Raw genomic sequence first — 17,344 nt, forward strand, 5'->3', positions numbered from 1 at the left:
AAAACTCACTATGCGACGACCTCAGAGCAGGCGAGATTACCCGCTGAATTTAAGCATATTATTAAGCGGAAGAAAAGAAACTAACCAGGATTTTCTTAGTAGCGGCGAGCGAACAGGAAAGAGCCCAGCACCGAATCCCGCGGTTCCGCCGCAAGGAAATGTAATGTTTGGGAGGATCCGCTTATCCCGAGGTGCCGCGTCGCGTCCAAGTTCATCTTGAATGGGACCACTTACCCGTAGAGGGTGCCAGGCCCGTAGCGACCGGTGCGCGCCTCGGGAGGATCTCTCCTTAGAGTCGAGTTGCTTGAGAGTGCAGCTCTAAGTGGGTGGTAAACTCCATCTAAGGCTAAATACGACCACGAGACCGATAGCGAACAAGTACCGTGAGGGAAAGTTGAAAAGAACTTTGAAGAGAGAGTTCAAGAGTACGTGAAACCGTTTAGGGATAAACCTAAGAAACCCAAAAGATCGAACGGGGAGATTAATCGTCAGCGGCGCTGGCTTCGCGTCGGTCGGCGATGTCCCGCGGAGTTTTTGCGGCTCGCGCGCGGGCACGCTACCGTGCGCCAATGTTCGGCGCTCGTCGTCGTGCACTTCTCCCCAAGTAGAACGTCGCGACCTCGCTGGGTGTCGGTCTACGGCCCGGGTATGGTGTCTGTTGCGTCGCCGGTAAAACGGCACGCGACAAACCCTCGGTCGCCCGGCCGGCTGCTCGGCGGTACGCGCAAGGTATCAGGCCGCACTATTCACGGTGCGTCGAGACCGTCGCAAGCGCGCGCCACGGTACTCGGAGGTTACGGACTTCGCGCAGTCCCCGGTCCTGGCCCGCTGTTGGTTACAGTACGGTACACCTTCGACAAACCTGCGAACGTCTCCCGCGGTCTCGCGGGAGACCGATACCGGTCGGCGACGCTACTGCTTTGGGTACTCTTAGGACCCGTCTTGAAACACGGACCAAGGAGTCTAACATGTACGCGAGTCATTGGGACTTGTCGCGAGACCTAAAGGCGTAATGAAAGTGAAGGTCGGCCCTGGCCGTCGACCTAGGGAAGATGGGCCGCGTCGCGATGCGGCCTCGCACTCCCGGGGCGTCTCGTTCTCATCGCGAGAAGAGGCGCACCCAGAGCATACACGTTGGGACCCGAAAGATGGCCTTGTTGTGAATTAGAGGCCTTGGGGCCGAAACGACCTCAACCTATTCTCAAACTTTAAATGGGTGAGATCTCTGGCTTTCTTAAATTATGAAGCCACGAGCATATTCGGATCAGAGTGCCAAGTGAGCCATTTTTGGTAAGCAGAACTGGCGCTGTGGGATGAACCAAACGCAGAGTTAAGGCGCCCAACTCGACGCTCATGGGACACTATGAAAGGCGTTGGTTGCTTAAGACAGCAGGACGGTGGCCATGGAAGTCGGAATCCGCTAAGGAGTGTGTAACAACTCACCTGCCGAAGCAACTAGCCCTGAAAATGGATGGCGCTGATGCGTCGAGCCTATACTCTGCCGTCAGCGACAAATGGGGCGGCAACCGGGAGCGGGCGTTAGTCTTCTCTCGCGTCGTGACGAAGCCCTGACGAGTAGGAGGGTCGCGACGGTGAGCGCAGAAGGGTCTGGGCGCGAGCCTGCCTGGAGCCGCCGTCGGTGCAGATCTTGGTGGTAGTAGCAAATACTCCAGCGAGGCCCTGGAGGACTGACGTGAAGAAGGGTTTCGTGTGAACAGCCGTTGCACACGAGTCAGTCGATCCTAAGCTCTAGGAGAAATCCTATGTCAATGACGGCGTACAATATACTCGAGTGTCGGGAAATAATAATAAATATTATACGAAAGACACACGCCCGTCGGGCGAAAAGGAATCCGGTTCCTACTCCGGAACCCGGCAGCGGAACTGCATACAATTCGGGCCCTTAAGAGTGTTCTTTTCTGTATAAGCGTTCGAGTTCCCTGAATACCTCTAGCAGGGAGATAGGGTTTGGAACGCGAAGAGCACCGCAGTTGCGGCGGTGTCCGGATCTTCCCCTCGAACCTTGAAAATCCAGGAGTGGGCCACGTGGAGGTGTCGCGCCGGTTCGTACCCATATCCGCAGCAGGTCTTCAAGGTAAAGAGTTTCTAGTCGATAGAATAATGTAGGTACGGGAAGTCGGCAAATTGGATCCGTAACTTCGGAATAAGGATTGGCTCTGAGGAGCGGGGCGTGTCGGGCTTGGTCGGGAAGCGGGTCTGGCTGACGTGCCGGGCCTGGGCGAGGTGAACGGTCGGCGTTCTTGCGCCGGTCCCGGGATCCGAGCTCGGTCCCGTGCCTTGGCCTCCCGCGGATCTTCCTTGCTGCGTGGCTTCCGTGGCGGCGCGAGCCGTCGTGGTCGTCCTCTTCGGCCGCCATTCAACGCTCAGCTCAGAACTGGCACGGATTAGGGGAATCCGATTGTCTAATTAAAACATGGCATTGCGATGGCCTTTGCGGGTGTTGACGCAATGTAATTTCTGCCCAGTGCTCTGAATGTCAACGTGAAGAAATTCAAGCAAACGCGAGGAGTAATTATGACTCTCTCGGTCCTCAAAGCAACACGCCGCGATGGTACTTACAGAGAGTCGTGGTTGGTTCGTGATGCGTCTCAGTCCTCTTGTAAGGACCTTCAGGTACTCACGTTCAAGTTGTACCTCCACCTTTTCGTGGTGCTTCCGGAAACGGCCTACCTCGAAAGTTTCGACTCGGTAGGTGTCGACTAAGAGAGTGTACAGCGAAGTGCGCCCCTAAGGGCCCATGCGCCTACGGTCATGGTGAGTTGTGGGGCCAAGAAAGACCGGGGTTTTTTGAAGGGCTCTCGGTTGTCAATCCGTTTGCCCCCCTACACGCAGATAATTATGGAGAAAAAGATGAATGAGTCTGATGTTCCGGGTTCTCGGATGGCCCGGGGACTGCGTGCGAGTGCTCGCTTGAGAGAGCGCGCGAGAGGTGCGGAGGACTCTGACGGGGTCGCAGCTGGTCCGTCGCGAACCACTATAAGGACCAGCCAGGTTGAAATGGACAGCCTAGAAAAGGATATGGTCAGCTGTGAGCATTGTTCGGCGAGGTTCCGGACCATGCGTGGTCTTGGTGTCCACAAAGTACGTGCTCACCTACTACAAGCCAACAGTGCTATTAATGTTGACCGCGTAAAGGCCAGATGGTCAGTGGAGGAAACTAGACTCATGACACGCGCTGAGGCTGAAGGCACCTTAGCCGGGGAACTTTTCATTAACCAGTATCTGGAGACAAGGTTCCCCAATAGGAGTCTCGAAGCCATCAAGGGTAAACGGCGACAAGAGCCTTACCGAGTGATGGTTAGAGACTTCTGCCAAGAGATCCAATCACGTCGCGCGATTGTGATCAATGAGGGCAATAGGGATGGTGCGGTGATGATAGGAGCCGACACCACCCCTGCGGCCACTGAGGCTAGTACTGACGATCAAAGCGCACATCAGCCTCCCTCTGAACAAAGTTCTCAGAGGCTGCGGGACAAGATACAATCACTCGTAGAGCAGAGTGCGGCGTTCCGTAGCTACGAGGCTGATACTCTTGCTGGCACGGCAAGAGATGCTCTGACGGCGGGGAGGGTCGACGTCTTGGCTATCGAGAGATGGATGGACATGATCTTTTCTCGGCCGCTACAAGTGCGCCCTCCGCAACGCGTTTCAGCAAAAAAGCACTGTCCTCCTGTCAAGCGAGAGAGCAAGGAGCAGAAGAGAAAGAGGGAGTATGCAATTGTGCAATCCCTCTACAAGAAAAACAAGAAGTCCTGTTTTTCGCGTATCCTCGAGGGCGACTCGGTGCGCGAGAGGCCGTCTGCTGTCGAATTCTTTAACTGCTGGTGCCCCATTATAGAGGCCTCCAGCGGTGCGGATGGAGACATGACGGACTTGCTTGAGTCGTTTGGGGAGGCGGCACAGGCTGCGAGTGCTGGCCGGGGCCGTACGTCGGGCCCGAGAGAGATTCACCTCGGTCTCGGCGATGGCGCTGCCACGGATCCAGTTTCTGTGGCGAATAAGATCTTGCTCTGGGATCCTATAACACCTGCAGAGGTGAACAGGATTTTCGTAAGGACTGGCACTGCGCCCGGATTGGACCAGATTACGACGAGGATGTGGAACGCTGTTCCTGCGATTCTTCGTGCGCTTCTGTTCAATCTGCTACTCCTGGCAGAGATGATCCCCTCGTCAATCGCCACAACCAGAACGGTATTCCTTGAGAAGGAAGGTATGTCCGATCGGCCAGGTCCGACGGAGTACCGTCCTCTCAGCATAGGATCTGTTATAACAAGACACTTCCACAAGATATTGGCAAAGAGATTGGCAGCCCTCGACATCTTCGACAAACGCCAAAGGGGGTTCCGGCCGGTGGACGGGGTATGTGAGAACGTCACAGTCCTTTCATCCGTGCTTTGGGACGCCCGGAGGTGTTGTCGTTCTCTGCATGTGGCGTGCGTTGACTTGTCGAAAGCTTTCGATACGGTTGCGCACGCTGCTATTCATACGACTCTCGATGAGCTGGAGCTCCCTCGGGAGTTTAGAGAGTACGTAAGGGCTGTCTATTCGAATGCGCTGACCGAGTTTCAGGGGGTCAGCGCTGACGAAGAGTCGGCCATCAAGATCGGCCGTGGCGTGAGACAGGGTGATCCGTTGTCCTGTCCGGGGTGGGACCCGATCTCTCCGAATGTCAATACGGATTCCGAGAGGGCAGATCGACGATAGATGCTATTAAGCATGTCAAAGCCCTCTCGGATGAAGTTGTGGGGGGGGCGGTGTGTTGATCGCGACGAGCTTGGACATCTCGAACGCGTTCAACACGCTGCCTTGGAGACATATACGCGAGGCACTCCAATACCACGAGGTGCCTCGCTACTTACAGGAGGTGATCGGGGACTACCTTAAGGACAGGTGGATCTCGTACACGGGGCGGTACCAAGTGCCGCACAAGAAGAAAATTAATAGGGGGGTTCCACAGGGGTCGGTCCTGGGACCGCTCCTGTGGAACATCGGGTATGACTGGGTTCTGCGGGGCGCACTTCTCCCGGGCGTGCACCTTGTGTGTTATGCCGACGACACACTGGTGCTTGCCCGGGGGAAGGATTGGGGGGAAGCTCGACGCTTATCGGCAGTGGGCGTCGAGCTTGTTATAGGCAAGATCCGCGCCTTGGGACTGAGCGTGGCCCTCCAGAAGACCGAGTGTATTCACTTTAACGGTCCTAGGGGGGGGCCGCCTCAGTCCTACATCGAGGTAGAGGGAGTTCGGGTGGAGGTGAAGCCCCATATTAAATACTTGGGGCTCACCCTCGACAGTCGCTGGGGCTGGGTGGAACATTTCCGTCGCCTTGCCCCCCGAGTAAGGGCGGCAGTCAACTCGATTGGCTGCTTGCTGCCCAACATCGGGGGGCCCAAGGAAAAGATACGCCGCCTCTACATGGGGGCGGTCGGATCCATGGCGCTCTACGGAGCGCCAGTGTGGGCGGGCGGCCTGAGGGCGCAAAGTCAGAAGCTTCTGCTGAGTTTACAGCGGAAGCTAGCCATCAGGCTCGTCCGCGGATACCGGACGCTCCCATTGGAGGCGGCTTTGGCGGTGTCAGGGTCCATTCCCTGGGACCTGCTGGCGGGGGCGTACAAACAAATGTACGATCGAAAGGATGACCTCCGCCGGCGGGGTCGCATCATAACACCAAAGGCGATGGAGGCGGCCCGCCGTCTGACTAAACACCAGGCGGTGGAGAAATGGTCGGAGGCTCTCCTCCGACCAAGAGCCGGACTGCGGGCCGTCCAGGCCATCCAGCCAGTACTTCGGGAGTGGCTGTCGAGAAAGCCCGGACTCTCATATAGAGTCGTGCAGGTGCTCACCGGGCACGGGTGCTTCGGAGAGTACCTGCACGACAAGGCGCGGAGGGAGCCATCGCGGAGATGCCACCACTGTACGGAGGTCAGGGACACGGCGCAACACACGGTCGAACATTGCCCAGCTTGGGCAGACCAGCGCCGTGCCCTGACCAACGTCATCGGGGGGGACCTTGGGCTTCCCAGCATGGTCAAGGCCATGCTGAAAAGCCCACTTAAATGGAGGCGGTCGCCTCCTTCTGTGAGGACGTCCTCACGCGGAAGGAGGCGGCCGAAAGAGAGAGAGAGGCCGACCCTGATGCGCCCCCAATGCGGCGCAAGAGGGTCGGCCTACGAGGGAGAAGGTTTGCCGCCCAGGCGGCGAGAGATTGAGGAGATCGAGGAGGGGGCGGGATAGAGGAGAGGGAACTTGCTCTCTCTCCCCGATCCCGCTCGATAGAGGTGAGAAAGAGGGCTCCTTCGGGGACCAAGGCCGAATCCCAACCCATTCTGGGGAAGGAGGGAGCCCGGTCCCCGAAGGAGAAACACCAACGGGAGAGGCGGAACGGAGGGGACGCGATCCCACCCTTAGGGTGGGCCCTCCCTTCCGCTGAGGGAGACTGCCTCCAAGGAGGGAGTCTCCCGGGAGAGGTCCCGGGTGTCTGGCGCCGGATCCTAACCCCCTTCGGAGGCGGAAGGGGCGCCAACACCCGAGACAGGAGAGCCGCAGAACTCAAAGGGCGGGGGCCCTTCGAGTTCATTGCACGCGACTCTCCACGGAGGGGAGAGGAGTGGTGGTGGTCCCCACTCCTCTCCGCCTGGCGGGCTTGCCCGCCAAACGGGAGGGGCACACCCGAAAGGGGTGCGTCACGGCGCTTCGGAAACCCCGGTTGCATGCGAAAGCGATTCCCGGGGTTTCCGAGTAGCTCCAGGAGGACCACCGACTGGTTTAGCGGGTCGGGAGTTGGGCCCTCAGCCCTCTCCCATCCCCGCATAACCCAAAGCCTCCCCCGAGGCGGCGGGTATGTGTATACACATTCCAGTCGTAAAAAAAAAAAAAAAAAAAAAAAAAAAAGGGTGATCCGTTGTCGCCCCTGCTGTTCAATCTGATCGTAGATAGAGCACTAGGAATTCTCTCGGAGAACGTTGGCTATCGGTTGGGTGGCCGGCTTATCAATGCGCTGGGCTACGCAGACGACATTGTGCTCCTGGCCTCTACCAGAGATGGTCTGCAGGAGAACTTGACACGGCTTCATGACGCCTTTATGCGAAATGGGCTCGAGATCAACGCGAGAAAGACCGGAGTGCTGTCCATAGTGGCGTCCGGCAGAGACAAGAAGGTGAAGGTGGACACCACACCTTATTTCACCTTGGAGGGAGCGATGATACCGCAAAGATCCCTGGTCGATGTCTGGACGTATCTGGGCTGCGAATACACAGGTGCTAGGGAACTCGCAAGCGATCCACCCTTAGCTCATGCCATCGAGCAACTCACGAGGGCACCTCTTAAGCCGCAACAGCGGCTGAGGTTGTTGCGTGACTGTCTCCTTCCACGGTATTATCACCGATGGACAGTGGGTACGGTCTCGGCCAAAACCCTCAAGGGTAAGGATATCATCGTACGCACCGCGGTGCGACGATGGCTACGTTTTCCCCATGATGTTCCTGCTGGATACCTGCATGCGCCGATACAGAGTGGCGGGCTTGGAATGCCTCTATTGAGAACTTTGATCCCAATTCTGTAGCATAACCGACTGCAGCGGTTGTGTCGGAGTACTCTACCCGCAGCATGCGCGGCTGCCGAAACCACGTATGTGGCTAGGCAGCTTGTCTGATGTGAAAACCAGATGCGAGTGCGGGGTCACAGAGTGACTACAACCGCTGAGCTCAGACAGCAGTGTGCGGCCTGGTTGCGCGAGTCGTGCGATGGGAGTGGACTCAGAGAGGTTGCAGCCTCCAACCTGAGCTCCTACTGGGTATCGGCTGGCGCCGATGCCATCCCAGGTGCCGACTACGTGCACTATTACCACATACGGGTTAACTGCATACCGTCTAGAGCGAGATGCTCCCGAGATCGTGTTGGGCGCGATAATCGCTGTCGTGCCGGTTGTCCCGAAACCGAGACGCCGGCTCACTGCGTGCAACGTTGTTTCAGAACGCACGGAGGGAGAATCCTGCGGCATGACGACCTATGCCGTCAAGTTGGTGGCTATTTACAGCAGAAGGGATGGCGCGTCAATGCGGAACTAGCGTATTCGACATCTGCCGGCCGGAGGCGGCCCGACCTGACCATTGCTAAGGGTGATGAGGCAGTGGTCGTAGACGCGCAGGTAGTGTCTAGCGAAACCGCGTTGGAGATGTTTCACGAGCGTAAGGTGGAGAAGTACCGGTCATGTAATAATCTGGCAGCCGCTGTGGCGGAGCGCACAGGAGTACCACGAAATAATGTTCGTTTTACCGCCATTACTATCTCGTGGCGAGGTGTCTGGAGCTTTCGAAGCGAGTCTGAGTTGCGGGGGCTGGGTTTAACGTCCGCCCAGCTTTGAACGTTGACGAATCGGGTCTTGTGGGGCTCATTGCTGAATTGGAAACGTTTTAACGCAATGACATCGCGTTATAACGAGGGAAGGCGGAACGTGGCCTCATCTGGTGGTGCATGATAGATGGCGCGTAGAGTTGGGGGCCTCCGCATCAATCGCGCGAGTTTGAATGATTGCGTGAATGATCGAGGTGAAGTACGAGCTGCCTTTGGCTAGCTCCGACCTTCACGCTCCAGGGTGTTGACTGCGAACACCAACAGTAAACAGCTCTGCAATATCGCTGTCGGTGGCGACTGTGATTTTGTAGCAGTCGTCGCGCACCGTAGGCGAAACATAGCCAAATGCCTCGTCATCTAATTAGTGACGCGCATGAATGGATTAACGAGATTCCCACTGTCTCTATCTATTACTACTACCCTCTCGTGGAGCACCACCTGGTCGTGGTGAGGGGGCCCACCTTCTGGTTGCTAAGTGTGCTCTGTACGCTGTGGTATACATAGTCCCGAGATTCAATTCTCGGGTCCCATACCGTAACCCCTAGGTTATGTCTTTAGGGAACGGGGGCCTTGGCTTAACCGCCTAGGTCGCAAAATAAAACCCTTTCTAATAAACACCCCCAATCTCAAGTAATTGCGCGCGGCGAGGAGATGCATGTCCGTAGGGCAGACGGACACTAGCGGCTAAACTCTGGGGTACCTGCCGAACCCCCAGAGAAATTAGGCTTACCCTTGGTATTGGGAGCTCTGCCAGGGTGGACTACCCTTCTCGCCGTATTCGTGGGAACAACATGGATGATTTCAAATTACAATACCAAAATAAATTACAAAAGCCAGTAGCCAAAACACAGGTTTTGAAAAGTAAAACCGATAAAAGAGGTCCAGAAGGGGACCCCTTTGCCAGAAGAGGATCTGTGAACAGGTCACCACCCGAGACTGTAGCTTGCAGCTCAAAGGCGGGACAGGCCCCGGAGCCCGAAAATGAAGAAGAACAGAGTGTAAGTTTGAGATCGGTGTCTCCAATGGGCACCGAAAGAGATAAAGGAGAGGTGGTGAGTGTCAAGCACATAGTGGACGGGAGTTCATTAGAGGAAGTCCGTGCTGAGAGAGAAAAGTTAGAACGTTTTGTCTTTAATGATAGTAACAAGATAAGCAGAGTGGCGATCCGCTTTATCTTGGAAAGCTGGGCGAATCTAGAGCATAGACTGCAGAAGGAAATTCTTGAGAGGGAAAAATTTCAAGCCCTATACGATGCAAGTTGCAGGGAACAAGTGAAGAAGGCAACTTACTCAGAAGCCGTGGTAGGAGTTCGTTCAGGCTTCTCGCGAAAACTTGGAAGTCCTGACAAAAATAGAGAGGCCCAGAAAAAAGAAGTTATTTTAGTAAAGCCAGAAATAGATGAGGAAGATTCGAGAACAAACAAGAAAATAAAAGAACAGTTTCTGAAGAGCCTGGGAAACGTAAAGGAGAAGAAATGATAATCCTTAAGAGTCGCCAGTAATAAATAATGAAAAACTCTCCTCCAATTTTTAAAGTCGACCAGACTGGCAATAATTTATTTTAAATAATTAGTTTAATTTACAACGTTTCGGCTGTCATTGCAGCCCTTTTCAAGTAATCTATAAACAATTATATACATATAAATATAATCTTAATGCGCTTAATCATACAAATAATTATAAATTTACAAAAATATATATGTTTACATACCAGATTAATACAATAAATCATATTTACAGCAAACCCCCGACAAAATTAACCATTGTTTTGATGAACAATGTATAACTGACAGAAGTAAGCCCGAAATAAATAGATGTTGACTGTTAGTAGAAAACTTAGTCATTACGCGTTGAGGAAATATAAAACCAAAGTACTGTGTCTTTCGCAATTTTTAAACCGTCAATACAAAGTCAAATAAATAGATAAATAAATAAATAAATAAATAAATATGTAACATATGACAATATAATATATTAAATAGCTTCAAGAACGCGATCATAAATCCCACTGAAATTCTCCGTATCTTTTTGTAAATTAATGCTTTTTCTTTGGTTTTTTATATAGAACATTTCTGCTATTTCTCTTTTTCTCGTTTGTTTTTCTTGGTGCAGAATCACAGGAGAATCCCAACGGAACTCATGATCGTTACAAGTCCGATGCAAACTAACAACTGAGTGTGATGTCGAGTCTTTTTTAATGTTATTTTTATGTTCCTTAATACGTGTTTCTAAATGTCGCTTTGTTTGTCCAATATATGTAGAGTCGCAATTCGCGCATTCGATCTTATAGACGACATCGGTTTTTTTTAAGTTATCAATACTATCTTTTTCCTCTTTTTATCAAAGTGTCTAATTTTTTTGGAACGGTATATACTACACCGATTCCATTTTTGTTTATGCAACGAGTAATATTTTTGCTCAAATCTCTAATATACGGCAACACTATAACATTTCGTGTATCAAATTTATCTCGATTAGACACACCAAAATTACCGCCAAATTTAATCGCCCTAAGTCTAAAATGAGAAGGAAAAGAGTAATAGTGGAAGTGGATAGTATGAAAGATGTGGAACTTATAAACAGAGTGGAATTAGGCAAAAATAAGCTAAAAATCGAATAGCCCAAAAAGTTCTTCCCGTCAGTTATTATCTACGACGTAAACAAAGAGCTCAAAGAAGATGAAATCAGACAGGATCTAATAAATAAAAATTTTGACCATTTAAATGATATGGAGATCGAAAAACTAAAAGAAGAGGTTATAATAAAATACCAATACAGAACCAAGGAAGGCAAATCAAATTGGATTATATAATTACCTGGAATCCACGTAAATAGTCTCCTAAGTAGAAGAAGAATTTACATGAAATGGCAGACATATAGAGTCAAAGAATATATAAATGTAGTGAGATGTTTCAAGTGCTATGTATTTGGACACGTAGCAAAGGTGTGCTCAGTCAAGGAACAACTATGCGAAACCTGCGGCAGTAAGGAACATCTTAGGAAAGAATATGATAAAGCGAAGGAGCCAAGATGTATTAATGGTATTTGCACAAGACGAAAAGAATTCAATCACAATGTGAAAGATAAAGAATGCCCAGAGTACCTGAAACAAGTGGACATTTACCACAATAAAGTAAAATGGGATTAAAAATAGCCCAAATAAATGCGCGCAGATCGCGTGCGGCGGCGGTCAACTTGGAGCATATTTTTAACGAGTATGACCTGGATATACTATGTATCCAAGAGCCAAACATATATAAAGGAAAGACAAGGGGTTATACGGCCCCGGGATTAAAAGTTATACAGCCTGATAAAGATTATGCCTGGGTGGCTGCTGTTGTGAGAGAAAACAAAATGGACATCTTCCAAAATGCTAATCTGGAAACAGAACATATCATGTGTTTCCAGGTGTGCACTAAGTATGAGCAATTTTACATTATAAATGTTTACTGCCAGTTCTCTTTAGATCTGAGACCGATACTGGACGATCTAGAAATGGCATTAAGGGAACTATCGGGCAAAAAGGTGGTCCTGACAATGGACGCAAATGCTAAATCAGCATGGTGGTTTGCGGAAACCATGGATGAAAGAGGACAAGAGCTTGAGGAGTTTATAATGTACCATAATTTGCAAATACTAAATCAACCAAATAATCCGCACACGTATATGTCGAGCCAGGGGGAGTCAAACATCGACGTAACCCTAGCAAGTGAAAGCATGGCCAAACAGATAAATAGATGGGAAGTGGATACAAGATGTACAACAAGCGACCACAACCTGATTATTGTAGAAATTGGAAAGACAGCACCTAGTGAAGTAAAGTGGAACGCGCAAAGTGGTTATAATTTGAGAAAGGCAAACTGGGATACTTTTAACATGTTAATGAGAACTTATTTTAATAACGAATATGCCAGCAGCATAGAAGGCAGCAGTGCCAATAAGGTGGTACAGCAATTCAATAACATGTTATATAAAATCTGTGATAGCGCTATACCAAAGAAAAGATTAGCAAATAGAACAATGCCATGGTGAACGGAGAAATTATCCACGCTAAGGGCACAAGCGAATAAAGCCAAGAAGTGTCTGGCTAGAGCAAAGAAACTGGATCTACAAAATCTAGAAGTGTACGCAAACCAGTATAGAAAAATCAGAAACAAGTACGTCTCACAAATAAAGAGAGAAAAGACTGCTGCATGGAGAAGCTTTGTCACAAAAACTGGCAATGAAGATCCATGGAGTATTATTTACAAAATCGTCAGAGATAAAATTAAAAAAATCGAATTATTTCTGTACGCTAATACTGCCGTCTGGCCAGCACACCAAAGACTGGACAGAAACAATAAATGCTCTACTAAATAAATGTGTTCCGGCAGACGACAAGACAAAAGAAGACGGCATACATGCTGAAATTAGATCTCAAAACAGGAATTACTACAATTGTAATCTAGAACTGGAGGTGTCAGAGGAAGAACTGAAGACTGCCATTAAAAAGATCAAAAGAAACAAAGCTCCAGGAGTGGATGGTATTAAAGGGGAAATTGTAAAAGCGGTCTGGGCAAACAATAAAGATGTACTGAGGCAAGTACTAAACAAATGCCTAAAAGACCAAATTTTCCCCAATGAATAGAAGACCGCTTTGCTTCGAATAATCCTAAAAGATAGTGGGAAGGATCGAAGCAAACTAAATTCATATAGACCAATAGCTCTGTTACCGGTTGTAGGAAAAATCTTTGAGAGAATCCTGATAAGCAGAATCGTGACGTGCTATAAGGAGACTAACCTAGAAAGTGATAGGCAATTTGGCTTCAAGACAGGCTGCTCCACGGAAAACGCACTAATCGCATTTAGAGAAGGACTGAACACCAGCAAAAAGTATGTGATTGCCCTCTTTGTTGATATCGAAGGGGCTTTTGATAACCTGTGGTGGCCTGCTATTAAGAATAGACTAGTAAAGGCGCAATGCAGCACCCTGGTTAAAATTATAGACAGCTATTTTAGCAGAAGAAAAGTGGTGGTTAAATCCAACTTTAAAGAAGTTAGTAAGCCAATGCAAAAAGGATGCCCACAAGGATCAATAATAAGACCAACTATGTGGAATTTCGTGATAGATACACTACTATGTGAATTGACAAAGATGAAGGAAGAAATCGACGCAATTGCGTACGCTGACGACCTGGCAATTTTAATAAAAGGTAACTCAAGAATCAAATTAGAAAAAATAGGGGCTAGAGTAATAGAGATGATAAATAAATGGTGCTCACTGAACAAATTAAAAATATCCGCATCAAAGACAACAGCGCTCTTGATGAAGGGCAAGTTTGATAAAGAGAGAATGCCTAGATTAAAAATAGACAAGCAAACGATTGGTTTTTCCTCCGAGGTTAAGTACCTCGGTATACAGATTGATGACAAATTAAGCTTTGTAACACATGCTAAGTATATCATAGATAAATTGATGAAATTTATTATGCACGTGCGGAGAGTCGCAAAAGAGGAATGGGGACTTAAGAAAAATGTTCTGGATATACTGGATATACCACATATGCTGCGGCCTTATGGTACGACAAGGTATCAACGGTGACAGTCAAAAGACACATTCTGGCAGCACAGCGGGCGATACTGATGGTAATAACAAGAGCTTGCAGAACTGCATCAACCAGTGCCATGCAGATAATCAGTGGAATGATGCCTATGGACTTGGAGATAATTCAACAAGGAATTATAAATAAAATGAAGAGAAACATTAATGTGGCGTGGAAAGGATACAAATACAAAGCAGGACAAAGGAACATTAGCGTGGAGGAGGAAACTACTCTGATAAAGAAGGAAGTGGAGAAGGAATGGCAAAGAAGATGGACGGAAGATGAACATGGAAGAACAACATTCCAGTTTATTAAAGAAGTAAAATTTGCAAATCAAAACAAGTGGTTCAAACCAAGCAGAGAATGTACATACATTCTAACAGATTATGGCTCAATTAACAGCACACTCTATAAACGTGGAGCGTGTGAAAGCAAAGATTGCCCGGCATGTGGAGAAGAGGAAATCAACACGCATTTGCTGCAGGATTGTACGGGTTACGAGGACCTAAGATATGAGGAACTCAAAGATAGAAGAAAGAACTTAAAGGATTATATTGCCGATGAAATAACTTCAATAAACTTATAAAATACATAAAGGAAGTATTTGAGAGAAGAAAAATATATGTAAAAATGCTAGACAAAGCAGGTCCGCCTCCTCGTGGTTAGGGACGGAAACGGCAGCTGCGGTGTGGCTGACGGCTAAAGGACCTGAAAGTGATCGAAGGGAATATATGATCACCCCAAAATTATACAAGCAAAAGAACATATAAAAAGCAAGAGCCATAACGCGGTAATGAGTGGAGGCTCGAACCGCTTAGTTAGAAGAACTAAATGAAAAATGTCCCTACTGGCGAGGTGGCCATATCTCTTGTCTCTGCTGCAATGTTGTGGCGGGGGCGGGGTGGGCATATGAGCTCCTCCATGTATCGAGGGAATGAAGGGCGCCGTCTTTGCGGGAGCCCAAGTATCAAATCCATACGCACAGGGATAACTTAAATAATGCCGGTGTCGGCGATTCGCCAGGCTAAGCGGCAAGATGCGCACAGAGTGGCAAATAAGGATATGCTGCAACCAATACGGCAGCTGGAGAAGAGTTGGCAACTGCGTCCAAAAGGACCAGTAGTAAACACAGACCAAAACTCGTAGGAGGGTGAGTACTGTAATCCTGATGGCCTGGCTTGCCTGCCGGCCTCGGAGAGGTATTCCCCTCTGAAACTGGATGCTCCTAGGCACGAGCTCCTGACTGGCCGAGTGGAAACTTATGTTTTAAAAGAGCTGACGCGTCCCACTGTGGGCCCCGAAAGGGACGAGGTATCCACAGTCGGTGGCTGCGAAGCTCATCCCGGTCTCGAGTTTGATGGAGCATCCTAAGAGCGTTGAGCTCTCCACCGTGGTAATACCTCCCGCAGTGGTGAACAAAGTGCTGAAAGGTCGGCGCGTGGTGTTCACGTAACACCATGTGACCGGCCTTTTTTTATGAGAAAATTTTCACTTTTATTTTATATTTTGCTTTTGCCGCTCTTCACCAAGAAATTTTAAAAATTTCTCTTATACTATGACGACCAACGTGCATAAACTCAGTTTCTAACATCTATTGCGAGCACGTATACTCTGACGCCACGAATATGCCACGACCATCCTGGTATATGTCGCAGTGCGCTATGGGCTATGCAAAACGCTGACCCCGTGACACCGGGCTAAGCAAAACGCTGACCCCGCGACACCGCATCTTGCTGTGAGGCTCGACATCTCGCCGACTTTCCGGCACGGAGTCCGATATAATAGATCCTCGGGTATCTGAACAAAGCGATACCGCTTTCGGATTTCGTCCGAGTTTGAAAAGTGTAACGTCCAGACAAATTTCAAAGTCTCAATCTTTTTCAAAATTTTATTCTTTAACATATTAGTCATGACAATCTCTAACCTACATGAAAGACCGGTATTAACAAATATTTAATCTCACATATAATTACTTATAAGTTAAAACATGTCTTCTCACAAATGACAACGGGAGTAGCAACCCACTTTTAAATAATATTTTTATCATAAAAAGCATAATTAACAAGGGTGCTTTGCTCCGGATCATTCGTTAGGAAACATAAAAGTTAGAGAATAAGCGCGCCTAAATCAGACAACGAATGTATGTTCTAACCCCTGAAACACCGTACGCATTGCATGCTACTAATGCCCCCGTATACGCTGCACCATTTATACTTGCGAGCCCCTAGGCACCGTACACATTGTATGTCCATAACCCCTAATTATACTATACCCGTCGTACGCTCCAACCCCTGAGTGTTTTACACACTTCATACAGCCACGAATATGTAGAACTATTCTTTAGGCGATGCTTTTTACATATAGCTATGCAATGTAATGTAAATTGATAAGTTTTAACTGTCCAATGCATTTTATTTCAAATCGCAAATTCTAAGGGATAATACCTAAATATCGCTTATAAAGTAGTATACTATAATGATGAGATAATTAGGTATGAAACATTATTATGTGAACTCGGCTTTTACTTTCAAGAAACATCTAAAAGATTCTAGAAGGTTCTAGAAAGGCGGTTGAAGACCGTTACATTCCAGAAGCATGATGCAATGCATGATGCAACGCTGAAACACGTTGCAACCTGCAAGGCCCGTTGCAAGCCGCATAGCGATGAGTCACCAAAGAAGCACCGCTATCGCTACTAAGAATACGATAAGGAAAGTCGGAGCGCCCGGCGATGAGTCATCAAAAGAACGCCGCTATCACTACTAAGAAGTTATCTCCCGGGACTTAACCGTCGCAATCTCTACCAAGAACAGATTGTCTCCGGTACTTCCCCGGCATATCTCTCTTGCCATTGGCTAAGCTGCATCGCCCGATGGGAAAAGCGAGCCACATTTTACGGTATAAACCCTGCACCCGGCACGGAACGGCAGTGATTTCGTCGCAGTGGTTCCAGTCAACAACAATCCGCACTCAACCAGCAAATACTACGGGGTCGTGAAGACAACGAGACATAGCCGCCATTTTGGTGAGACATAGCCGCCATTTCGGACCGAGGTACCGAGGCTCCTCAGATCTTCAGACTCAGAGGGAAGAACACAGTAGCGAAGTGTACCATAGCAAGGCACATTAGACATTGTCTAACCTTGTGAGTATTTAAGCCAGTTTACATATCCCTAAATAGTAAAGCGCGACGGACACTCATTATATTTAATCATTATATTTAATTATCCAATACTGACTCAATCTTACGTTACATTCCGAACTCTGAATTTTGAATATAGATATAAGCCATATATTACTCTGCATTCTCGATATTTTTTCAATCTACGATTTGCATCTGCACACGTCTGCGTTACAATCGTCGATCTATCCAATATTTTATCCAATACTAT

General features: G+C 48.8%; 2 pseudogenes; both read left to right on the plus strand.

The window, feature by feature from the left end:
- Window positions 1-39: 39 nt before the first annotated feature.
- LOC146723367 (large subunit ribosomal RNA) lies at window positions 40-2,112 on the plus strand (annotated as a pseudogene).
- A 7,050-nt stretch (window positions 2,113-9,162) lies between these two features.
- On the plus strand, window positions 9,163-11,552 carry LOC146723368 (uncharacterized; annotated as a pseudogene).
- Window positions 11,553-17,344: the final 5,792 nt, after the last annotated feature.

Source organism: Nylanderia fulva, unplaced genomic scaffold, assembly GCF_048542155.1.
Source record: "Nylanderia fulva isolate GAGA-0341 unplaced genomic scaffold, ASM4854215v1 Scaffold201, whole genome shotgun sequence".
Taxonomy (NCBI): Eukaryota; Metazoa; Arthropoda; class Insecta; order Hymenoptera; family Formicidae; genus Nylanderia; species Nylanderia fulva.